Source organism: Passer montanus, unplaced genomic scaffold (assembly GCF_014805655.1).
Source record: "Passer montanus isolate IOZ18808 unplaced genomic scaffold, ASM1480565v1 scaffold53, whole genome shotgun sequence".
In the NCBI taxonomy this organism is placed as follows: Eukaryota; Metazoa; Chordata; class Aves; order Passeriformes; family Passeridae; genus Passer; species Passer montanus.
Genome location: NW_024370263.1, coordinates 6,333,541 through 6,359,803, shown reverse-complemented (window position 1 = coordinate 6,359,803; position 26,263 = coordinate 6,333,541). Strand labels below are relative to the sequence as shown.

The 26,263-nt window shown below is 44.5% G+C and overlaps 1 protein-coding gene across 9 annotated transcripts in view; it reads left to right on the top strand.

Annotated features, from left to right (window-relative positions):
- PITPNM2 (phosphatidylinositol transfer protein membrane associated 2) overlaps positions 1–26,263 on the top strand; it is a 122,752-nt gene that overhangs the window by 17,613 nt on the left and 78,876 nt on the right. The window contains exon 1 of one of the 9 annotated variants that reach the window (XM_039724436.1): positions 7,204–7,224. The exons of the other annotated variants lie outside the window; for them this stretch is intronic. The gene's annotated coding sequence lies outside the window, so the exon portion shown is untranslated. Of the gene's footprint in view, positions 1–7,203; positions 7,225–26,263 lie in introns of those variants that run through there. 9 annotated transcript variants of the gene reach the window in all.

The window sequence follows — 26,263 nt, the reverse complement described above, 5'->3', positions numbered from 1 at the left end:
GTTCTGAAGAGACCTTTTCCTGGTAATGATTTTTTCTGTTGGCTTTTTTATCAAAACAGGATACAAAATGTGAATATCATTTGTCACTGCAGAACTCACATTGTACCTTGACACTACAGAAGTATTTCTTTTTCCATAAACTGTTATATTTATAATGTACAGCAGGAACAAAAGAGGAACATTCCACATCTAGATGTTAATCTCTGCACCGGGTAGTCTTTTGATTCAATAACTTTTCTTCCTTGATCTTCTTTTCCCATTTTTTTTTTCTTTAATAGGCACAGGACATATGGACATAAAAAATAATGGCCCAATTTCACCCCTGCTGTAGCTCATTGACGTCATTAAAGCTACAGCAGGGATGACTTGGCCCAGATTCTTTAAAAATAAGACCTGATGAACAACCTCTCCTGGAAAAGCTCTGTGGAGAAGGTTGTCCTGAGCACAGCACAGAGCAGATGGGATGCAACTCACCCTGACATTCGATACCATTCCCCTTGATGCCGTTCCAGTGAGATGCTGGGCCCTTCCTGGAGGGGACAGGAGGCTGCAGATGTGTTCCAGATATGCTTTTATCATGTCATGATAGTGTGATGGAAAAAGGCAATTAATGAAGAGAGAGAAGGGCACTTAGGGCAGAGGCAGGTCTGGGTGGAAACCTCACTTGCTTGGAAGCTGTCTGTGCCTGAGGACTGGGCTTGGCACATGGTGAGGCAGAAAATGGAAATGTAGAGTTATCTGTGAAAAACTCTTGCCCTGAGCAGGTTTTTGGGAAGATGGTTTAAGTGTGTTTTGCATTTTTGTACTTTTTTCTCACATCCTCTGTGACGTCTGGGTCATTGCCACACAAGGATGAGCCATCTGAGTGTGGCAGTTCCTGGCATAAAGGAGCACTGCAAGGTTCAGTATCTCAGGGTAGGTCTAAGGTGCAGCTGCTTTTTCAGGGCGTATTTTCCCCCTTAGAACTGGGAATAGAAATAGGAATTCTAGGTAATGTAGATCGAAAAAGGCAACATGGATCATGGCAAGAATAGCAGATATGACCTTGAGTGCTGAGTCTGAATTAAGCTGAAAAATGTCCTTTCAGATCTGAACACACTGAAATCAGAAAGGTGAAAATGTGAAAGGTTCTCAAGAGCTGTTGACTACTTTCTGTTTACTAAAATAGTGGTGGCAGTTCATAGATGGTGACTCCAAAAATCTTCACACTAGCGTACCTACAGAGTGTTTTACTCACTGTTATTTATAACTGCAGGAAGAAACACCCTTTAGAGAGCAATCGAGAGTCCCAAAGCTGTGTCTGAGGTGGGTGAATGCCTGATCACTTTTTGTACAGCCAGTATCCGTTGCCCAGGGTATCTTTAATTTAACTGAATCCTTGGTGGTTGTAACTGTGCCTGGCCAAGCAGGTTCTCTTGCAGTGAGTCCAAGAAATCAGATAGTTCTTTTTCTGATGCCAGACTCTTCTGGTCCATTGGATATAACTGCAAGAACACATAGTTCCCAAGGAGGAAAATGCTTACTGTGTTTTTGGTGACAGCTGAAGCTAACTTGGGGGAGGGCAAGATGGAGCAAATGGCACTTGTCTGCTTATGAGAGCATGTTCGTTTTAAGGGAATTTGAGTTGGAAAGTTTCTTGCAGTGAAAAGCCAGAATAGTGTCAAAGTGACATTGACTAGTATAAATAGTGAAGGGAGAACCAAATCTTTAAAATATATTCAGTTCTTTGATTAGTCATCCAAAACTCTGCTGGTAAGACATTGAAAGAAATCTGGGCTTAACCTGATAAATGTCCCTCTAATGGTGGAAAAAGTCAGAAAACCCAAGAATTTAATTCATGATATCCAGAGAGACCATGCAGCAGCTGGCAGCAGACTGCTAAGGAAGAGTATTAATCCTAGAGAAACAGGGAAAAGGTAACTGAAAACTCTGCAGCCCTGGGGACTTTTGGAAGTAAAAGATATTTGTTGTAATGCAGATAAAGATTATTAGCTTTTTTTTTTTGCATACAATACACCCTTGTCTGATTATCTGTCTTGCTTTGAAGTTCTCTTTCCTTGTATTGTCTTAATCCATTTCAAGCTCCCCTGTGTCATTGTGGGTGGACCTTTTTAGGATCTAGCCCTGCTTTTACTGAGGTTAAAAGCAAAATTTGATTGGTGGGAAAAGAACCTGCCCAGGGACTTGAAAGTGAACCCCCACCATCTCTCTCTAACCAGACTGATGAGCATAATGGATTGAATATTTCTGCCAGTTCCAATAAAACCTTGATGATTGCAGAGAAGGGTTGAAGAGAGGATTCTACCTGACTAAAAGAATATATGGAAATTTTAAATTGCGTATCTTTGTGACTGACCTATAGCAGTTAATTTTCCAGAGCCAAGACTACATTGTCATCAGTTTTAGCAGAGTAGAGAAATGATTAATTTCTAGTGTATACAGAGATCTTTCTTAATAATCAGAAGCATGTCATCTGGTTGAAAATACAATTTTTCAGGGAGGAGGGGAGCTGTAAATGAGCAGCAGCTCATTGTTATGGATGCAGTCAGACAGAGCACGGGCATCCCTGTGAACCAAGGCCGGCTCCCTCTCCGTGGCACTGGGGCAGTGCTGGGAAATGCTGAGCTACAGCCAAGTCGGGTTCCTCTGGACCGTCAGCGCGTGGATGTCACGCTGCACACACGTCCCCAGCTGTAGAGGTTATCAGGGAGATAACCTGGCTGAGCCCCAGCCACTTGTGATGGTCTCTCAGCTTCACAGCCTCCAGTGGAAACTCCAGGAAGTTCCAGTTCCTACTGAGGCAGCGTGTTGTGTGTGTTAATCCCTGTGCAGGGGGGAGAGAAGGGTTCACCAGCCCATGCACTGACAGACCCACGTACCGGTGTGTGTTAATCCCTGTGCAGGGGCTGTGAGGGGAGAGAAGGGTTCACCAGCCCATGCACTGACAGACCCACGTACCTGATTTGTTTGTGAGGAGTTACGAGTTGAAATCAATATGCAGATCAGGAGTGCTCTGAGTACCTAAAGAAAATCCTTTGACTGTGGTTCCTGCATCAACCCAGCAGTTTATTAAAAAAATGGAAAGAAAAACAGGGGGAGGCAAATACCATCTGTATTTATCCAGATTAAAAAGGAGTGTGGGGATGGAGCTGTAGGGTGAAGGGGAACTGTTCAGTGCTGAAGCAGAACTTTCAATTTATTTGATGGGAAATTTTAATCTATTCTGCATGATTTAGCTGTTAAGCTCTAGAGTCACTTCAGTTCATCACCTGCTAAGTGCTTTGGTTCCACTGGGTACTCTTAAGTCCTGTAGAGGCTCATGAGGTTCAGCTCTATTCCTAAGTGCTCACAGAGGGTAGGAAAAAGTGAGGTAAAGGAAACTTTTTAAAAACACTGTTTGTGTTTATAAAAGAGCAAAGAAAATAACATTTAAATTAATTGGAGCTATCCCCTTGATCAATGACTCTACATTGTCCACTAATTCTTTTGTATATATAGTTAGAATGCAGCCTACCACTAAAAGTTCTCTTCGTTTCTTACTATTTTGAGGTTTATTTTGATGGATTATGTTTCTAGGTAACAGTTGAAGGTTATTTCTGGGAAATGCTGCCAGAATGTTTATTAACATGTGACTAGACCCAGGTAGAGTCCCTTGAGAAAATCTGGCTCTTCTGTGCACTCTCAGCGAGGGGCAGTGACTGTGCTGAAGGGTGAGAGTCCTCCCCGTTCCCTGCCCACGCTGGGCCTGGAAATAACTCTGTCAATAGTAGAAATGTCACAGCAGGAATGACTCGCTGGATGTGCCCAATTCCGTTTATCTAAATGAGCTGTGATCCTGGATTTAATGTGCTGTTTCATACTTAAGATAAGAGTCACATGAATTAGATTATTGTTGGGGAAAAAAATAGAGGGGTTCTGATATAAATACTTCTGTGGGAAGTTTGGAGAGCATTAGCAAGTCTTTTTACATTTATGAACAGCAGTGGTCAAAGCAGTTTCCTGCAAGAGATGCTTTCCACATGATAGGAGCTCTAGTCATTAAAAAAGCATGAATTGGATTAAGAAGTGTAGGGTTATTTTAATTTGCCTTTGAGTCTTCAGATGTCAATGCAGGCTTTAATCAGCAGCTGTGCCAGTGAGGAACCACTTGTGAAATGGAAAGGGAGGATGTGGGCAGAGATGCCCCTGGCCGAGTGGTTCAGGGGCTCCCCTGCACCCTGAAGGGTCCTGCCCAGCAGCTCCTCAGTTCTCCAGGATGGCATGAGTCCTCATGCCCCTTTTGTGGCCTTGGCAACAGCCAGAGGTGTCCCTGTGGTTTGTGGAGCTGAGGATGTGCTCAGCAGAGGGGCAGCTGTGTGGACAGTGGGGTGGGTACCCAAGAGCACTCCTGCCTCAGGGTGAGACTCCTGGCTAAGAACATGTGGCAGAGGTAGTACAAGTCTTGTGACATCAACAGCTGGCTGTCTCCTGGGCCGTTGTCTGATGCCTTTCTTTCAGGTGGACTTCAAAATACTGTTTCTTCTTCCTTCTGGGAGCTTTCTCTGCATGTGAAACAAAGCTCTGGAGCTCTTTGTCTTTAGTTTCACAGCACCCTTGTGGCCTGTGGTGCCCATTGCTTTGAGCACCTGGCTGTCTTCCCCGGGCTTCAGTGGGAGATACAGCAATGACAAATGTTAACAGCTCAAATTCTTCTTTCTGTGTGTGCTTAATAAGCAAAACATCATCTGTGTTGTTTCAGAGGCAGGGATGAGCAGTTCTCTCCTTCCCTGTGCTCTCAGGGCACGGATGCTCAGCTTTGGCTCAGTACCAGTGATTCTGTCATGAGGAGGCAGAAGCAGGAGGGCACAGAGGGTGTCCCTTCTCAAGGCCATGGTGGGTCCAGCAGTAATGCTCATGTCTGAGTGGATGCCTGTGTTCTGCAGGTCATGATCAGGGAAAAGGCATATTCCCTGGACAGGGTGGCAGGAAGTGCAGGAGATGGGGCAGCAGGAAACAGTTTTGTCATCCTGAGCTCCTGTTGGTAGAAAAGTTGTACTTGTTCTTATTTCTGTTCTGGCTCTGTGCTCTTGGCAAAGCTTGTGTTTAATTCTGTGGGATGTTCAGGGCAGTACCTGCCATCTCTCTAGACAGCTGTACTCAGTCCTCTTGTTATCACCATGGCTGTTCACTGGTGATAAAGGAGAAGCAGAAGAGGAACCAGAATCCTGATACTTGGGAACAGGGCAACACTTATTTGAATTGTCTCTTGTAGCAGAGAGAGTCCAAGCACTGTGTGGATCTGCTTCCTTGAAGACCTGAAATGCACTTTTATTGACTACTCAGACTTTGAAATCATGATGGGACAAAGTAGCAAAACCATTGGACAGCTTCCCACATCTTAGTGCTGTCTTCATAGCTGCCTCTTATGAATCTAAATACCCTCTGTGCCATTCCCATATAAGCTTGCCTCTACTGCAAATAAATATATTAATTTAATATCACAGTTGCCCCTGAAATCAAGTGGCTCCAGTGCTGCCAAACTGGTGTTGCTGGTAGCTCAGGGGGATATTCTGCCCAGCAGAGACACAGATGTGCTGCTGCTGCATTGTCTGTGCTGTGACCCTCTGACATTGGCCTTCCTTTGCACCAGAGCAGGATCTGGTAACTCACACTACCAACCTCTCATATTCCTCCCAGCCATGCTGATTTAAAGGGAAGTGTCAATTCTCCATCTCCTTTCACCCGTGCTATCACACACACCCTGACTCTTCCACTTACCAGCTTTCCTGGCCTGTGGAATCTGCCTCTTTTCCTTATCAATGCCTGGCATCAAAGTGCAGCTTGGGGGAGTGCAGGGTGCCTGCTGCTGTTGCTGAGGTGTTCCCTGGGCTATTCCCAGTCACTTCTGAACTGTGGGATTCTGCTTCCTGATGTCAAAGCAGAGGAGTAACTCTGGCCAGGGGCTAAACTGCATCAAGCTTTCGGAGATTAAGCTGATTGTAGATCTCTCATAAATAAATCTTTCTGTATTAATAAATAAATGCCTGCAATAGTTGCATTATTACAGTTCATGGAAGCTTTCAGAAAGAAAAATTTCCTGAATGAGCCATTTCTGCAGTCTCAGCTGGCTTTTAAAGACTGGTGTCATTAATTGAATTTTGGCTTTTCCTCTGGAATGGAGCCTGTGCTTTTTGCTTGAGCATATGGTTGATGTACATGAAAGAGAAAAGGAGGAGGTAAAGTCTTCAGAGCTACTTGCATGGCTTCTTTGGCCATCAGGTTACTGGGAAGAGTGGGCAGCCTTTCAGTGGGGCTGCCTTATACTTGGATCTTTGAGGTGTGGGGCTTTCCCCACTGAAGCACATGTCGTGGTTGTTGGCTGTAGAGACCTGGCTGCTTGTCTGCTGCTGACTCATTCTTCCTGCAAAATTTCTCTTAAAACCACAAAACGTGGTCTATATATTACAAGTAGCCAGATTCTTCTTTCCACAGGGAATGATACTTGTTGGAAATCGATCTTGCCTAATTCAGAGCATCGCAAATGTAATAATTAAGTGCTCCTTAATTTCCATACTCATTTGGTGGGGAGATAATAGCTTCTTTTTTAAAACTGGGTTTTGCCTTTTGAAAATACTCTGACCAGAGTTACAAAGAAACCATATTGCAGCCCACCCTTAATAGCCACTGATTAGAGGGTCCTTTGTGAAGTGTTGTCTGTTTCTGACAAAAATTAATTAATATGCAACCAGCAAAATTCCTATGGAAACAAAGCAGAAATAAATTTAATACCAGACGAATGTGTGTTTTGGGCTATGAAGGTGATCATGAAACTCATTTCTTAACAGGACCACTAGAAGAACAAACAAACCTACAGAGAGGTGGTTGTAAGCCTCAGCTAGAAATGTATGTTTGTGGATATAATTAAACTTTAGTTAATAATGTATTGTCCTCAGTCTTGGCAGAGAGCTGTACTTGGGCTGTGGCTCCACGTCCAAAGCATTTTTACCAGATTAACTTCTGTGTGCAGCCTGGTCAGGAGCTCTCCAGTGGCTGCTCTGCATCTCTGCTCCTCTCAGCTCGGAGAGCACACGAGCCCATTCCAGTGCCCTGGGTGGCTGTCCCTGTCCCTGACCTGCTCTGGGGGAGGCAGGGGGCAGCTGGAGAGACTCCACAGCAGCTGAGGAAGGGTGCAGCGTGTGAGGGTGATGCTTCCTGATTCACTTTTTGCATGGCAAATCCTGTTTCGTAAGTAAGCCGCTTCCACCGATACCTTAAACGATTTATTGTCTCTCAGGGCTTTTCTTCACCTGGAAAAAACCAAAATGTCATCGGTGTCTTTGAAACCTCTGTGCTGAGCATTATATGATTAAGTTGTACTTTTGAAGTGACAGGTTTGGGCATATAATTTTCACGACCATCTTTGCTTTCAGGGGTCATAAATACTGGTTCCAGCTGTAATGAAGTGCTGTACTACTTACTATGTTCTTATCATTGTGTGTGTCTTTTTGTTTAAATTACTAAATCACAGTAGCAATGGCCATAATAATGTGGTTGTTTTATGTCTTGGAACAGGGGAAAATAATTTTATTTAGTTGGAATAATGTAATTGTAACGTGCCTCTGGGTTAGAGTTAAAGGGGGAGGTGGTGCAGGTGGCTGGCAAGGCAGGGCTGTTCTGTGGATGATTTTCTGCAGCAAATTCCACAGCCGTGGAGTGGCAGCACATTTGTTTTTAATGGAACAACTTGTGAGCAAACACTGGGATGTTTATGATGACAAGGAAAGTACTAGAAAAATAGAGGCTATAAAATCCCGCTGGTTAAGGGCAGCACATGGATAATTGGCTCAGTCAGGTGCATCTTGGGGGAGGGGATGTGGAGCTGAGATCTGGTCTAAGCCATTACTGGCTAAACACTTGAGCTCTCTGCACCTCTGAAGGCTGCCTGTAAAGGAGGCAGCTCTGCCTGGGTGGTTTTGTGAGGCAAAGTGCCAGGGAAGGACTCGGAGATCCTCTGATGGAAACTGCTTGAGAGATAAGGTGTTTATTCCCCCTTTTGAAGGGAAAAGATGTGTGATGGTTTCTTGAATCAGGATGACTGCACCAATTCAGATCTAATTTGATAAATGAAGTATAAAGGCCCAGTGAATGACCTTCTGTAAAATACAAGAGTGCCTGAACTATTTGTTCTCTAAATCTTGCTTCTCATCTCTGTATTTCCTGCTCATGCTGTTCATTAGTCTCCTGTGCCCTGTTGTTTTGGGGCTGATAATGGATAGCTGAGTGGTGATGCTGAAAACAAAGCTCCTGTATAAATAACCTGCTTTTCTCAGCATAAATCCTTGTGGGTATGGGGCACATACCCACACACTTTTTATTTGTGTTTGTAGCTAGTCTCTGACATCTATTAGTGCTCCTTGTGTAGCCTCTCAAAGTCCAGTTGACTGAGGCATCTCTTTCCCTGGTGAAAGCTTACTTACACTGCTGTGGCTGCACACGGACTGTGGTTTCATTCCAAATGAATCATGAGGGTTTTACAAGCTGTAAAACTTCTCTGGAGAGCTTAAGGGTGTGACCAGCTTACAAGCGTGGGTGATTTTTTTTTTTTCTTTCCCTTTTTCTGGTTCAGGGCTGAATATATCCTCAATATCTGCTTGGTGGTTTAGATTGCCAGCAGGATTTGTTTTTCCTTCAGATGGGATGCAGCAGTATCCCAGACTTTTGTGGCTGCCTGCAAAGCTTTGCTGGGACTCCCCTGGGGACTTGGTGTAGGGAGTGATGAAACTTCATTAGTGTAGGTTCCTCCAGCCAGTGTAAACCTTTTGTGAGCAATAAGTTTGTGCATTTGGAGGACAAAATTGCTCATTTCTGTGGCTGGGCTTTGCTTAATGTAAATGTGTCTTTTTGCCTTCCACAGCAGCTCTTTGGCCAGGCCTGGGGAGGCAGATTTGACCAGTCCAGCTCAGTCCAAACCACTTCTCTCCCAAGCAGTTTGTTCTCCTGTCATTCCGTCGGTGGTGGAAGAGCCCTGCAGAGGGGACTGTGGGTTGGCAGAGCTGCTTCCCTTGGGCTCATCCCTTGACCTGCTGGGCTCTTCTGGCAGGGGGGTGACAGCTGGGAGGTCTGGGGTGTACTCTGCCACTGCCTGCACTTGGAACATGTGAGCAGCCCTGGGCAGAGCTGGCACATCCACACTTGGCTCTGGCATGTGTGCTGGGCTGGGGAAATCTGGAAACCAAGGGTGTTTGCAGCAGTTGGAGCTCTGGGTGGGGGCCTGTAGGAGCATTTCTTGCACAGTGTCCTGCAGGGCTCATCCCAGGTTCCTGCTCTGGTCCCTCTGCTCTGACTCAGCCTTGGCTGCCCCAAAGAGAGACTTTCTCCAGAGCAGGGCACTGGCCAAGAAATCTGGAGCTGGCAGTGATATGGAGCTGGCAGAGGACAAACCAAGCTGGTAGGAACTGTCAGGAGCTCTGGGAAATAGAGGGGAATTTTTTTTTCCCTTTTTCAGGCATATGCCAAGGGTAGGTGGTTCAGAAGGGGAATACCTGGCACATTATGATGCCAACTTACCCAGCTGCCCTAACAGGATACTTTTGCCAGGAACCTTTGGACCTATTCTTCTTGGTGTAAACAAAATCAAATAAAATACTTGTTACTATAAATAAAATGAGTATGATTACCTGGAGTCTCTGGAGGCACCTCACACGGTCAGCATTTGTTCCTTTCTGCCTCTGCCAGCAATTACTGGAGAAAGAGGGAACCATCATTGTGCACAGGCATCAGCCAGGCAGCATGGAGGCTCATAATAACTTTCTTCTATGATAAAGGAGATATTTTTATAGTCTGAATTTTTTATTTTACTTTCCCCCTAGTGGGAGAGAATTACTGGTGATGATAGTTGGTAGAGCAGCTCCTGTTGGGAAGCACTGAATGGAGGAAGGATTTATTGAAGGGAATGTGTTGTGAATTCCTTTATAACGGACATTTTTTCTTTCCCCTTTATTTAAAGAGGTTGTTTATAACGGAGAGACCATTAGCGCCCAGGAGGTAATTTTGTTGTAGCAGTGCCTTATTGAATGAAAGCTTGGTAGTCTGTTTCTGGATGGAAGCCTTGGGAACAGCTCTTCTGTAATGCTGTACCTAAGCTTTTTTTTTTCATTTCTCCTTTTTTCTACTTTAAATTGCAGTTGGTGCTGTTCTTCCCATGTAGTTGAATGAACAGCTTTCTGAAGTACATGTCAGCATTTGAATTATGCTTTTCATTTACTGTAGCCAGTTCCAGGCCTCTCCTTTCACCCCCAGGGTTTCTAGAAGGTTTCTTGACAAATCTCCCTTTTCACCCCCAGCAGCCCAGAGACAAAAACCCAGGAGCTCCTTTGTGTGCTGCTTGGCTGCTTTGCCTGGCTTGCTGATGCTGCTAGAGAAATTCTGTGATTTTTGCAAATGATACTAAAATTAGGGTGTGGCAGAAGCGTGCTCTGAAGAGTCCTGCTCAGGTTACTGCCCACAGCTCTGCCTCTGCTGAGGAGCAGTCAGAATTTATCCGTGTAAAACCTTCTACACCAAGGGAGTAAACACCACAGATCAACTGGTGCGGGATGCTGAGCACTCAGCTTCCCTTGTTGTGTGAAGTGGGGTTTGTCACTTCTGGCTTGAATACTGACCTCATGCTTACAATCCTCTGTCTAAAGCACCTGCCAATCATTCCCCACTGTAGCAGTTAAGAGATAAGAGAGAGAAGTGTATGGCAAAGACTGAGGATCATTGCAGGAGCTGTGTTCCTGTTTGGTTTAAAATAATCTTTCATGTGATCAAAGAAAGGGTGATGTGTTCCTAATTATCTCCACTGTAAAATCTTTTGAGCTGTTGCTGCAGGATGTCTAATCCAGAAACCTCTTTTGGTGATAAAAATGGTGAGGGAAGGTCGTGTGTATTTTGCATCTTGCCCCTTTTACCCTCCCTTTAGTTAAAGCATTTGGGATGGAATACACTGAGCTACCCAGGTGCAGAGGATATTACAGATTTCCATATTGCAAGCCCTAATTTTAGCTTCTCTCTGCAGGGTTCATGCCAATATTCACCCACTTACATTTGCACTTTGGGTAGCACTCATTACACAGTGTGAGCTTCGCACATGTGCCACTCCTCCAGTACTGGGGATTTGTGTTCCCTCAGCCACAGAGGGGTGTGCGTGGGGCAGGGGCAGCTGGGAGGCTGCTCACAGCTGGGGATGTGTCCCTGCAGAGCACCACGCTCCCCGCAGCCTGTTGGAGCCAATTGGATGGGAGCAAGGGGAAAAGAGCTCTGTAATTCCCTTCTGCTCCTCAGTGAAGTGGAGAAATGGCTCTGCATTGCATGTTGTGCACTTTGACTGTGGAAGGACTCCCAGTCCAATTTGTCAAGGCAGAGACTTGACGTGAGTCCAAATGTACTTGACAATAGTCTCTCTGCTGTCAAAACCTCTCCTCCTCCTGTGATAAAAACACAGCTCCAAGAAACACTCCTCTCCTTCCTTCCGGTGGCTCTTAAGAAAGACTCTGCATCCCAGAGCTGCTCTGGGGAGGAAGTTTTTTCCTGGATTCAAAGCACTTACCCGTTTCCCATTAAAAAGATTTGACAGAGCAGTGCATTCAAAACAAGATAGCCACGGAGAATTTGGATTTATGCTTTCTTTAATTGGCCCACATAAGATTTTATTTACTGATAGTGTCCAAAGGGAGCTGTCGAAACATTGCAGAAAGAGTGAATGTGTCCATTGTGGTAATGTGCTTTTGATAAATGCATTATGGCATAGTTATGAAGTCAGGAAGAAGCCTTAATTACTGTTATGAAGCCATTAGAGTCTAAAGCAGCAATTTCAGCTCTTGTTGCAATTGTGTTTTATATTTCTTCATTGAAGACTTCTGCACCAAAAAAAGGTGCTTGTTTTAGAAGGGAATTTATGCCTTTTATTTCCTTTGCCTTTTTAAAATGGTGCAGAAGTGACTGTGATAGCAGTGAGCTCCACAGATTCACATAAATAAAAAAAATCCCACAACCTTTGTGCAGAGCATGTACGGGGAATTCATGCAGGGAAGTGATGCTATATGACCTGCTGATTGTTTTCTTCTGTTACCCATATGGCATAAGGAATTACTGAGCTTGATTCTCCCATGATAAGAAAAAAATAAGGAGAGAGAGGGAAGGATTCGTCTCCAGGAATCTCATGCAAATATTCCTCTGGGGTGTGAGAGAAGGAGAAAGACAGACAGGTCTTGGAAACTTCTTATTAATGAAAATTGCTGTGGGAGATCAGTCAGTGTTATTATAACCTGCAGATGGGGTCAACAAATTGTCTGTCCCTGGAAGCCTCTGTTTTCCACATCATCTGTTCCCTAGCACAGCCAGAGTCTCCCTTGGATCTCCCCTGACAGCCACCACAAAGCAAATTGTTTGGAGCTGACTCTTCTACCAAAAATGTGTGCAAAAAAAAAAGAGCTTTGTTTTCAGATGCTTATGATCTTTTAATGTTTTAAGTTATTCAGCAAAAGGCTGTTTCATGCTCACTCACCTGGTTTTGGTGCTTTGTACGTGTTCTTTGACTCTTGTGTAGCACCTTAGTTACAGCAGATGTTAATTTAATGGTGTGAACCCTGTTGCCCTTCAGCATACAAGCCTGTTAATTTCAAAACCAAAACTGACCAACGGGGTTTTAAATCAAAGGTTAACAGGCATAACAACACAAAGGCATTGTTTGCTTGCTTGTTAAACTGATAGTGAGCTGCTTTCTTAAATTGAATATTTCTTTAGCAACAGGAAGGCTCAGTACAAGTTGTACTGTTATGAGAAAGGAGGAATGAATGTTACTTAGTGTTTTTCCAAAGCTGATTGCTTAAAATAATTGCAGGTGCAACATGGTAGGGCTGATGGTTTTCACAGCAGCTGTGGGTGCCTCCAGCCACTCCGTGCCAGCTCTGAACTGGCTCTCTTGGCCTCAGTCTGGGCTCTGATTTTTGGCTGTTTCTTGGAATAGGTTGCCCAGAGAAGCTGTGGCTGCCCCATCCCTGGAAGTTTCTGTGATTCTAGAGAGCAGTAAGGAACTTTGCTCATAAGCTTTGGAAAGCAGCATTAAAAGAGCCCTTGCCAAGAGCAGGAATATCCTCGGTGCACCAAAGCTCCCGGGCAGGCAGGGTGTCCAGCACTGTGGGGAGTCTTGGGTCACGTTGTTCCTGCTCAGTCTGGGATTCAGCCCCTTCAGCTGACACTCAGAAGACGTCAGAGATGTTGAGACTGTCTGCTCAACATGTTGGACCAGTCTTTAACTTTCCCAAAGTGTGTTTATCTTTGCTGTCCAGGGTGGTTTGTGAGGGCTCTGCCCTTGGGATGGTTTTCCGGCTTGATTCAATTACAAGTAATTAAAAAAACAAAAACAAAACCCCTCCCAAACTCACCCCCCAGCCCCTTGTATCCCAACACTTAACTGTTCCAGAGCTGTGTGGTTTTCTTCTCCATGTGCTTTCAGCATGCTGAGCTGGGGAGGGTGATGATGGTAAATATCACCGCCTTGTTTCCAAAAGCTGTTGGGTAAGATCTCTCACTGCAGCATCTGAAGCATTACTGGAAATATTCAGAACTGTTACAACAACATCTCTGCAGAATTTTTCTTTTCCAAAAGTCCCTTAATTTTGGGTGGAAGGCAGTAATCAGAGAGATTCAGGTGTCAGCAAATGTTCCAAGCTCCTGAATCACGTAGCAGAGAGCGAATGCTGAGACATTCCCCTTCCCTTTGGATAGCAACATTAATTCTCAGAGTGCACTGCTAGTGCTGCTGCAGTTGTCATCATATCTGTGTATTTTCAAACTGAAGGTGCTTGCAGTTATGATGTTTGTCCTGATTGACTATTGTTAGAGGTGTTCTGGAATTTGGGTTGACTTCTTGAAGTCTAGCACATGGCATAAAAATTCTCTGTGTGCCTCATCTCTGTAGAGTGACAACACTACAGATTAAACCGAAGTATTACTATTCCCAAGGAGATAGGCTAAGTATTTTTTCCTCTCCAGAGTACTCTACACTGTATAGCTTTACAATTAAAATGGATGTATCTTTACCTACTTAACCTAATACCTATTATTTCTTCTTTGTTTCAAATTTGAGTCGTTTATGGCAGTTCATGCTTCAGAGGTCCAATTTCAATGAATTTCTTCACAGCTGTAATCTTGTAGATGTGTTAGGTAATGTGAAGCTCAGAAGAAACACTGGAAGAGTCCAGAGGAATTTAACCAGATGATTCCTCTGCTCTCCAGGCATGGTTCTGTTGGGTTGTCATCGTTCCAGTCAGTTCACCAGCCTCCAGCACAGCCCTTCCACAACTGTGTGTGTATTTATTTATTCAGAGCATCTGGTGTCAATGTCTAGCTTGCAGCCTGGTGCTGTTTGACCATTTTGTAGTTTGTTAAAATGTTCCCCAATAGGTTCCTGGCATTACTGCCACTGCTTAGTCTGCATTTCCACTGACAGGGGCTGCCCAGCTTGTCCCTGCCCCAGTGAGGGGATTTAACCAGTTCACCTCTGTCCCTTGCAGAGTTCCCTGGGAAGTTTCACCCCAGCTGCACACACACATCAGTAGATGCTGAAACCAACCATTCATCTTCAGGCATTTGGGGCAAATGCCGCCAGAAAATGGCACAGAGGACAAAAAGTAAATTTGCCTTCTAAAATCCTTTCAGCTATTAACTATTACAGATATAATTAGAAACACAGGCAAGGATTATTATCCTATAAATGCCTTTCTAGTCTGTTCTGCTTTTGTAACCTTTTTTTTCATCTGTCATCCTGCCTCGCTGCGTTGTTTCTCCTTGCAGCCTGGCGTCTCCACCATCGTGTCCCATGGCTGCTCAGTGCTTTGCACTGACTCTGTTTGCTTTCTCCCTCTATTTACGTCAGAGCTGTCGTCGCTTGGCTCTGCACTGGTGTTCTCGTGAAGCCACCATCACTCAAACAAATAGGTGGTTCTTATTGCTGCAGGAAAATGAAGAGCTCCTCTCTGCAATCAGTCTCTCCCCAGGCCGTGCATCTTCTGCCTTTGCCACTTGGTCGATAAGGATTTTTTGGAGTTTTTGTTTTGTTGTGTTTTTAAAGTGCCTCAGATAGTTGAAGCTTTGTGTAAATTGGTCCCTGCAGGTGCTGGTGTGGGAGGCAGAATGGGTCCCTTGGAGCAGGGATGCAAGTCCAGGCTGGAAAACCTCCAGGAGCTGCCTGGATATGGTAGAAAGGAAAGCCATGGCTTTCCTGTAAGAACATGCCACAGTTTGCCAAACCAGACACCTGAGAGCCCCTGAGGGGGCAGGGGATGTGCCTCAGCCCCTGGAAATTCACCTGAGCTCAGATGACTGAGCCCTTCCCTTGCCTGCACTCTGTGGTGTCCTGGGGTGCTGGAGAGGTGAGGAATCATCTGAGGTGGTGTGAGGGTGCTGCCCTGAAAAACCCTCCTTAGGAACCACACAGCTTTTCCTCCCACAGCTGATCCCCTCAGGCAGGACCTCTGCAGTGTGGTTTTTTATGTGCACTTCCATGTGTCTGTGCCAGTGAGAGCTGAGGGTGCTCAGCAGGACTGGGATCCAAGGTACACGGGCTGGGGCACCCACTGAGCAATGCCAGCACCTTGTAAAACAAACAACCCCCCCTAAAATCCACGCTCATCGTTTCCCAGACACAGCTGAGATGCTCAGCCCTGCCCACAGGGAGATCGATGGTGTGTTTGGACTCCCTGTTGCTTTCCGTGGAGGTGAGTGTGTTTGTGTTATTTAAGGAGTTGGTACATAATCAGTCTTAAAATTAACTGCCTGCCTGTTGACTTGTCACCCTGTGAATGAAAACACATTGCTTGTAATTTGTTTGACATTATTCTGTCCTGTTGTCAGGCTTCTAATTACATTTAGAACATAACCCAGATGTCTGTCTGTCTCCTGCCTCTTTTTTTTTTAAATTATCATAATTATTATTATTATTTATCTTTCTTATTGTCAAACACAGAAGGAAGTATTTCTCTGAAGTGATGGAAGTCTGTTTGTTCCTCTCTGTTTTCAGGAGATAAGTAGGTGGCTGCAGGCTTATCTCTTAAAACTGCTTCTTTTAAAAGAAGGTGTCACTTTGGGCATCCAAAATTGCTGCTCCCTTGTGACTTTGGACTGACCTCCTGTGTGCTTTAGGGGCATTGAAATATGCTTCTATCTACATGAAAGTAGGTAGAAGGTACAGCTTTCTAAATACGATCACACTCCCCACCTTATTTATTTTTAAAGAAGAGATAAATTGCTTGTGCTTTTAGAAGTTTAAAATATTAATGTATTTAAATATAACAGTGAAAGAGAGGCGAGGCAGAAGGGTTTGCCCTTTCAAAATGTGCACAAGTGAGCAATCTTTTATGGAAGCCATTGGATAAGGCTGTCATGCTCCTTGCCAACAGTGGCTTTGGATGATTAGAAAAGGAAACTCAAGCTGCTCACTGGGAGGTTTTATTGCTCCAGCCCTATCCTGTAGCCTGAATTTTCCTCAAACCACAAGATTTTAAGCACCAGAACCACAATTTTTCTATAGAATACTGGATCACCAATGTGACCAAGCCCAGTTTTCCAAAAGCATTAAGTCACTTAAACATCAAAGGGCTGATACTTCCTTAATGGGACTTCTCAATACTTCACCTCTGTTCCTACTTGTAGAAAACTCTGTTTCCCACTGAACAAGCTCCATTCCCCTTGTGGTGGTTCTTTTTAAACTGATTTAAGTTTGTGAAGCAGCAGGAGTTTGTGGTAATTGTTTTTAGTGATTAGAAACTTGACTCTTGGTCCCTGCTGACTTGGATTTTTTGGTATTATTGATCACCAGCTACCCTAGGTCTGAGCTGTGGAGGGTTACTGTTATATTTGGACACTGTTTTCTTAGGCAAAATAGTCAGATCTGGCTAGTTCCAGCAGGAAACAGATTTTTCTGTTCTGCAAAACCTTGTTCAAACAGAGCTCGTGGTAGGGGAGAAGGTGAAAGTGTATGAAAGACACAGTGGGCTGCCATAAGAGAGAAAAGGAAGAAAGAATAAAAGAAATAAAGCAAGTTTCAATACAAGTGATACATGTGAGCCTTAGGCAAACTGACTGCAAATTATTATGTGGTCCCTGCCATTAGTACAAATACATCCCTGATTTCCCCCTCTGCATCCCAGCCAATGGAATCTTAATGAAGGCCAAACTGTGCAAACAAATTCCCTGAACCACTTGTGCCCCAGCTTGAGAGCAGCCGTGCTCTGCATCGCCTGGGTGGCTCCGTGGCGCTGGGATGGTGCTTTTTGATCTGCTGCTGTTGTTCCCTGGGGTCTGGGCATCTGTCAGTCCTGCCACCTGTGGAGAGGGCTCCTGGCTGTGCTGCCAAAGATCCTTTGAGTCTGTAAAACTGCAGGGATGGAAAGTAAACCTTGGGGTTTTTTTGTGATGGAAAAGCCGCTTCCCCAGAGGGACAGAGCTGGTGGGTCGTGTTGAACTTGGCTGAAATGCTGCTGGAGTTTGCAGCTGGGAGAGAGGCTGGAGAGGGGGATGTTGTCACTTGGAGTTCCTCTCTGATCCCTTCTTGCTTTTGTTGGCAGCCAGGAGTGAAAGGGGGAAAAGGCATTTCTGGCTCTGGATATCTGGGCCCAAGCCTGGCTGCCACCTCAGCTGGCCTCAGCCACTTCTGAAGATCTTGGTCCTTACAGGAGCTGACAAACAAGAATGAATTGGTGACTCACCAGCACAATAATGTCAGAAATGCTAGTTTTATTTTGCTGTGCCTGCATGTTCTTCAACCTGTAACTGTTTATGCATTTTTTAGTCTGAAGAGAGGCTCTTGTGTCCATGTAGAGCAGAGGATGAAAATGCAGAGTGGGTGCTTTTGGAAGAAAAGTCTTTTTGGTGCAGTGGGATGCTGCAGGTGGATGGCTTGGCTTTCACTAATATGAGGAGGATTGGCAGAGCTTGATTTTAGTCCAGGTGGTTGGTGGAGCAAAAAAAGGGTTTCTCTAAAGGTCGTGTGTTTGGTTTTCTCTCTTGTTTTTTCTCCTGAAGCAGCACAAATGAGAGCTGTGTTAGCTACGTGCATTTGAGATCAGGAAAGCTCTGTCCGTGTGTGTTTTCACAGGCTGGGCCTTAAGTGACAAGTTAATTCTGAGATTGAGGAGTGGGAAAAATCCTTGGAACAGCAATGAAACTATGTCAGTTTTGGGAAGGGGGAAAAAAAGATCTTCACAGAAGAGGAAAAATATGTTAATTTACAGTTCAGGTAGTGAAACAAGAAGTTAAGAAGATATAACAACATACATTTCTTGAGTTGTCTTTGTATTTAGTAGTTGCTGAGTTCACTAAGCGGGGTTTCTTTCTTTTCAATGATGATAAGAGAAGCGTGGTTTCCAGGGGTTTCTTTCTTTTCAATGATGATAAGATATCTTAATAAATTAAGGGATTTATTAGCAGGAGCTATGTGTTTTCCAGCCTTCATCCAGGCCCAGCTCTTGAGGATGCCTGAATCCCCTCATGTTTCTCTTTGGGCACAGAGCAAAATGGGCTCCTGGGTGTGAGCATGTCACAGAGGTCCCTCCTCAGCTGTGGGGACTCTGTTCTGTCCCTTGTGACAATGTGCTCAGTGTCTAATCTGTATGGATTGTGTGAGTGATTTTGATTTGGTTTTTTCCCCCTAGTTTGACTTTCCTTCTCCTTTCAGCCGTTCTTTCTTGTTGTTCCACAGTAAGCTTGGATATTAATCATATGGTATTCAACCTCTCCCACTGTGACAATAACAGCTGCTTGATCATTTTTGTAAGAATTTTTCCTTTACAACTGCAGCCTTCCAAAAAAATCAACCAAAAATACCCCAAAGAACCCAACCTATGAAAAACCCAGTAAGGCTTTGAAGAAATGTCAGTGTCATTTAAATATGTAACACACACACTTGGGCTTTCTCTCTGTACCTGCTGTCTAATTTCCCTTCTCTCAATAGCTCTGACTAATCCTGGGATCTTTCCCTGTAGGAGCTCTGCTATTTATGAATAGAGCAAGTCCTATCTGTAGACTTGTGAATGCTCAGAGTATGTGGAGTGCTCAGATTAACAATGTGCATAAATAGCAGAGAGCTGAAGGACAAAGTCCTCGGAATAACAATTGGGAGGAGATGACCCTGTGGAATATGTGGTGAAGGAAACAGCTTTCCTTTGGTTGCTGGCCCCCCTGAGGGTGAGGGTGTGTTTTTGTTGAGGGATTTGCCATAAAGAATCTAGTTCAGCATCCAGACATGATGATCTCCTGAATTCTGCAGATCCTAACAGGGCAGTTTTTTGAAATGGTGCTGAGGGCATCTGCAACAGAAACAATGATTTTTCCTCTTACTGCAGCCCTCCTGTGTGTGTTCACATCACACTTCGTGTTCCCCTCTATCTCTGAGCTATAAAGGAGAAAACAAGAGTGCTGTTAACCTGTCTAGTGCTCCTCTGGAAATGGAGAGCTGCCTCTCCATCCTCACCAGGAGCAGAGAACAAAGCTGCACCCAACATGCTCTCCTGACAAAGGCTTCAAGTGCTTACCAGCCCTTCAGTGGATAAAATCCTTGGAGCACAATGCTGTTGCTTATTTAATTACTGTTACTACCTAGTGTGTTTAGGGCAGCAGTTTAAGTGTTACTGGCATAAGGGATTTGCTAAACTCATTACTCCTTCTGCTTGTAACAATTTCTGTGTCTCCCTGGCCCTTCTTGGGGAAAAGAATCCACTTAAAACATCTTGAAAGAAGGGCTAGAGAGAGCCTGCTGAGGCCAGGGCAATTTAAAGTATGTGGTGGCAATGTTGATGCTCATTTTCTGCTGGGTGTCTGGAACTCCTGTTAGCATAAAAGATTTGATACACTGGTTTCAGTGCAGAATAAGCATAAAGTGCCCTTAGCTGTGTTTCCAGGAGGCAGCTGGCACAGGGACCTTATCTCTCCAACATTTCAGCAATGATAAGGCATCTGTAGCTCTTTCCATGACACAGTTTAGTAAATCCAGCAGCAGCCCTTTGCCTGACTCGCAGGGAAGATGTGGAGCTACTTTTTGAATTGGCTGCACAAAGTGGTGTGTGATGAGCACTCTAAAATTGGGTCATTTATCTGTTAAGTGTGAATTCTGATTTCAGTCTCATTGGGCTCTGGCTGCTGTCGTTCAGTTTTCCTTGGTCATCCCTGCACAAGGATCTGCTTCACAGCAAGGACAGAGGCCAGGACATGTCACGTTTTGATTCTCCTTTTGCACGTCTCTTGTGTAGGTAGTGGGAGAAATGTGCCCTGATGTGCTCAGGGACAGGGTGCTGCCCAGGAAATTCAAGCCTGACTGGGAGCACCGATGGCTCAACGTGGTCTTGGGCAGGTGGGGCTGTTCTCATGTGTGTGGTGATCACACTGCAGTAAAGATCAGTATCTCTTCATGATATTTCTGGGGCTGTCACGAACTGGTGCAGCTCCATTATTAATGTTGACCTTTTCCCTGCCCGATGAGACATCCATCTGCAGCATCCACTGCAGAGGCTCAGGAGAGCAGCATCCTGATCCCTGCTGTCAAAAGCAGGCTCTTTCCCCTCGTTGTGAACCATCTCTTGTGATGTTTCCACATGGCAGCCCCAAGTATGTAAAGACGTGTGTGTTTTCTGTGAACACAGCTGCTGCTCTTGACCCATCTGCCAGGAATTCTGCTCTTCAGACACAGCTTGCTTCCTCCTGGTGTCTGTCTCCCTGTTCCATCAGAAACAAACATTTTAACACAGCTTTGCTTAATGCAAAAGAATAACACACTCTCCTTTTAAGGGCATGGTTCAGAGAATGAATGAATGCAAGGATGGGCTGAATCTCCTGTCAAATGGGTGGTTTCATTTGGACAGCTGTATAAAGTATTTGTTGCTGTGGAAAAACTCTTCTTCCACTACATAAAAATTCCCAAAACAAGTGTGTCTGGGCAATGCCAAACCTGGTTAGTGTAGGGTAAAGCTTCTTGGGAGTCTCTGTTCTTCCTGCTCAAAAGAAAACCGAGTCCATGCTTCATCTTTTAATTGAGTTTTGCTCTGATACATGAGCTTTCTCAGCAGCACAACCAATATTGGGACAGGAGAAAAACCAGCAATTTGTTTTACTGTTGTAAGGAAGGAACAAAGAAAAAATATTAAAAACCCCTCAAACACAAAACAAACTTAAGGGCAAGCTGCTTTTAAAACACCTGCCTCTCACCTCTGCTAAAAAGGGGATGTAACTGAATTATGGAGGGCCTGGATCATGCACTCAGGAGTCTTTCCACACCATGGTCATGGTGCTGCCAAGGGTGTGCTCACGAGATGTCCTCTAATCCAGTTAGAAGAGCTCTTCCAGGAACCATATCATTATAGAGTTGGAAATTCTGGAAAGTGGGTGGATGCAGTAGCACAGGAGAGCTGCTGTGCTCTTCCCCTCTTTGTGCTAAAAATGTCTCTGGAATGAGCCCTGTCCTGCTCTGGCTCTGCTCCTGCTGGCTGGCACAGCAGCCTCCAAAGGGCTCCTGTCCCCTCCTGGTGCCCATGCCCTGGCTCTGGGCAGTGGCTCTGCAGGGCTGGGTGAAGCCTCCTCTGTCCTGCTGTGCCTCTCTTCCCTTCAGGACCACCTCACTGATGAAGTGATTGGTTCTTTTTCACCATCAGGAGGGGCCTCCTGATCTTTGCATCCCAGAGGTTAAATTTTTGATGTAAACCGGTCTGTTTTGGTCCATAGGTCACATTGCCTGTGCCTGGCTCTTAACCAGGGAGCATCTGATGGAGGTTGGGCTTTCTGCCTTACAGGGCTGTGGTTTGATGGGAAAGAGCAACACAGGAGGAATATCAGCTGCAGCCTTTGGGCTCTCTTTTTTTTTTTTTTTTGCTGTTAGGTGATTTTATTTGTGTTTGTTTGCTTGTTTGTTTTACTGTGCTATGCCCTGGCCACTTTGCTTGGCCACTCCTGATATTTGGTAAGTGTGTGCTCTTTTAAAGAGGATCAGCAGCTTTTGAAATTCCTCCTGTGCTGCAGTCCCTCCTGTGAAGGACCAGGACGGGCAGCGACTCCAGAGGAGCAGCCTTCATCCCTTAGAAGAGATTCCTCACTGTGAGGTCTCTGCCATATGATGTTGGATCTGATGCTGCCGTGTCCAGAAGACATCTGGGCCTTTTTATTGTAATCATGTTTGTGCATTCAGACCAATTTTGATGGTTATGAAGGTTCAAAAAAATCCCAGAGATCTTAATAAGCTAATTCAGTAACTGTTTGTGGCTTTTGTTGTGAGGACAGAACTGGTTCATGCTGATGAGTGCTGCATGAAAATTATATTATTAGTAATTACTGGTAATTTCTTGTCTGGAAGCTTCAGGTTTGTGGGAGCACTTGAATCCATTTGCTTCTGTATTCCCTCTGGCTTGGCTGTAGCATCTCACAGTACCTCAAGACACTTGAGCAGTTCCCTTTCCTCCATGGCAGCTTCTCACACCAGTTCTGGGTGGCAGAAGCAGTTCCCTCTCTGTCCTGATGTGGATTTTCTGTCCAGAGGTGCTGAGGCTTCCCCCAGGCGAAGGGAGCAGCTCCAGCCCTGGCTCATGAGGGATGTCAGTGCAGGGTGATGGCTCAGGGATGAGGGGGGAGGCAAAGGACCAGAATGTGCTTCTACATTTTCCCTTGAAAATTGTAATTTTATTTTAAATGTGCTGTGGTAACACCGTGGTTTCTGTCAGCTGGCAAAGTGAAGGATTAGTCATAGAGGTTTGTTTTGTTTTTTTCTAGGGAAGCTGGCAGAAAGGTAGAAAGAAAAAAGTGTACCATTAAACAAAAATCCCTGGAAAAACAACAACCCTAAACCACCAGCTTTTCAAAGAAAATTATGTATTGCTGTATTTGCTCTTTATGGGGAGCATCACCTGGCTATGGTATCTCAAGTCCTTCTTTTAGATTTAGATTAGGGATATTCCTGATTTTTGAGTTATGCATGGAAGCATGCATTGGAGATAATTATACCTGGCTTAGCTAAGGAAATGGAAATAAATGTAAGTACTGCTTAATTCTCCAGCTTGAGAGTTACCTTTACTCCTTGTGCCAAATACTGAGTTTTTTCTTCAAAGATCATCATTGGAATAGAAACATTTTTATCCTTCTCTGAGCCTGAGATTAATAGAGGAGGACTTCTTAAAAGCTGTGTCTTCTGTTTTGATTTGGTTTCCAACATCCTAATTACTTCTACTTCCAGCCATGCCTCTGTATCTGCTTTCCTTTCATCTTCCCGACTCTGACTGGAAGTAGCCTTAGAGCAGCAAAGGAAGAACTTGGCTGCAGGTGAGATAAGCACAGGAGGGCCCTGGCTGGCACCTTTCACAGGACCTGCAGCTGGGAGCACCGGGAATGCAGCTGGAGGTGGGGCAGCCCCAGGGTCATCTCACACAGCTCTGCCAAGGGCTGCTGCTTTGAGACTGGCCTGGGAATAAATAGTGAGTAAACCCTGGATGTACTTGGGGAGGCAGTTCCTGCAGATGTTCCAAGCTTTTGTGAAAGGAGCGAGCAGGAAAAGCAGGGGGGCTTGCACTTTTTTTTTTTTTTTTTTTTGTTCCCTAAGCTGTGCTAAGTTTATCCACATTTTCAACCTGTTTGTTTTGGATACCCAGCTACTCTTAATAAACACCTGATTCCTTACTGCTTGGAGATGCTGATGGGGTGGGGACTCTGGGGTATAAGTCCATGGCTCTGTGTCCAGGTGACAAGGTGGCAGCAACTTTGATTCCTTGTGTCAGCATCTCTTCATGACCTTTTGCTCAGGAAGGTCAGTAAAGCTAAAGAGCAAATAACTTGTTTCCTAAGCAATGGAAGGTTCCTAAGCAGGTTGAGTTTATATTTGTAGCTTTGTTTTGAGTTTTGTTGTTATTGGCTAAAGAAATGCTTGTGCTCTTCTGGTGCTGTGTGAACTCAGCTGCTGTGGTGCCCTTCAGTGCCTCTGGAGTGGGAGGAATGCTTGTTATTTTGTGTGATGGAAGGGCCTGGCTCTTTTCAGACTCTGAGATGTGTAAAACCTTCAAATGCCAAAATACTGGCAGGGTGATGCTAAACTTTCCTCTTGACCAGATAAGTAATGGGAGATTTACTCTGATTTGTAAAATAATAATTTCTCACTGGTTATTTAATGTAAACACTGATGGGGGTTTTTTTATGAATTGATTTTCTTGCTGCCCCCTCCTCCCCCTGGGGAGAGATCTTTAGCAGCACATGGAAAATCTGACTGACCCACAAAGGTCAGATTCAGTCTACCCTTCTGCTTTTCTTATCCTGCCTGTCAGACAGCACAACTTACTTGTTTTATCTCTTGTCCAGATCTAGGTTTTTTTCTGTATACCTCATTTTTTTGTATGTGTGAATTTTAAATAGAATTTCTGTAAAATATGGTGGCAGTAGAGCTGTTCCCTGAATGTAATTTACTGTGCTTTATGGCTTCTGCTGATCTTTTTTTAGTTTCTTGCTACGGATGATATTGATTGGAGTACAGAGTTTTTATGCAGCTGAAGGGAAAGGTTGTGCTATTACAGATTATATATATTTTTAAAGACTGTCTTACAGTAATAGACACATACAGGCAGTGGTTACCAAAACTCATTATTAAGTAGCTGTAAAACCTCTAACAAGATAAACTGTTTAATGTATTGGCTAGTTAGTGTCTTTAGCCCTGCTTTTGATGGCATGGTAGGTAGAGTGTATATTTAGAAGCTAATTCCAGAAAAAAAAGTCTGTCAGACTAAAGTATTTCTCAAGACCCGAAAAACAATCCTGTTTTTCTATTTTTCTTAAGCAGAAGATCATGTGCTCTGCATGAAAGATGCTGGTGGTGAAGCTTTGGGGGAAAACCAGGGGCAATGTGTTTGTAACATCCCAGCCATGCCAGGAGAGGGAGATTCACGTGGCATTCCTGCTGCCATGGAGAACTCGGATGGGCAGAAGAGTGCTGGTGTCCAGATTCACTTCCAAACCTCCTGGCTCTGGGGTTGGCTTTTATTCCTGCCTTTGGTGGTAGAGCTCAGGGGTGTGCAGTCAGTTGAGCTGAGCACCAGGCTCGCTGTGGATGGTATTCCTCTGTCTGGAAGGGCTTTGGAGATGCATCAGGCATCTCAGGGAATGATTCAGTTTGTAACAACCAACCTCCTTCCATGCATGTTTGTGCCTCTCCTGGAGGAGCTGCCTTGCTTCTGCCAAGCACTGGAATATGACTGGTTTTCCTGAACATGAGCAGAGCACCCTGAGTGATTTAAAAGCCATTTGCTAAGCATGCCTGTCTTTTTCTTCCCTTTTCCTCTTTTTCTCTTTCCCTTTTTTGATGTCACACAAAACCACTTGTCTGAAGTAGGGAAGTGTGTGATAGAGCATTTAACTTTTTTACGTTTTTTTTTTTTTTCTCTGAAAGTGGCCAATTAGCTCATTAGCTGAACTTGTGTGCTCTTGGTAGTAATATGGGGTTTTTTTCTTGGATTTTTTTTCCAACAGGGGTGTGTATATGACTGAAAGAATCAATTGCTTCTCTTGCACATCCCAATATTTATTTGCTTAACTGGTTCTGCTAATGAGGAAAATGTACGTTCTGAAAGGCTTTACACAACTAAGGAAACGTTAAGGAAGTTTCTTTATTTGTAGTGACACTTGACTGCAAGAACAGACTCATAAGTAACAGGGAAAAAGTTGCTTCTAATACCCAACAGCTTTGTCCTCTGCAATACCACTCCTGGGAATGTGTGGTATTCCCACCAGGCAGCCTGAGGGATCTGAAAAAAGCTTTATTGGCATCAGTTGTGTGTTACCTGTGTTAGCCCTGAGTGCCTGAGCTGCTGGAGAGCTGCGGAGGAACTTGCACATGCAGATTTTTTTTCACCAGAATTACAGATTTCACCATGTGTGTGTTTTATCTTGTCAGTTTTTTGAGGCTTTTCTCTTTTCCCTCCGTGGTTTCTATGGGAATGTCACGAGTTTGGGTGGTGTGTGTAACTCTCCCAACTGCAGCACAGTCTGTCTCTGTATTGCTTAACTTTTGGGATTTTTTTTGGTGCTCATTTTGTGATGCAGGACAGGAGCAGAGGACGTTTAACATTTAACTGGGGGTGCCAGTTACAGGCATGGCAGTCACAGATGATTTCTCTATCCTCTGGAGGTGAAACAATTAAGTCAAAAAGCTGCACAAACCTTTGTTTCCATGCAAGCCTGAGGATGGACCTTTATCATCCCCAGTCCCCTGGGGTGTGATGCAAGCTGG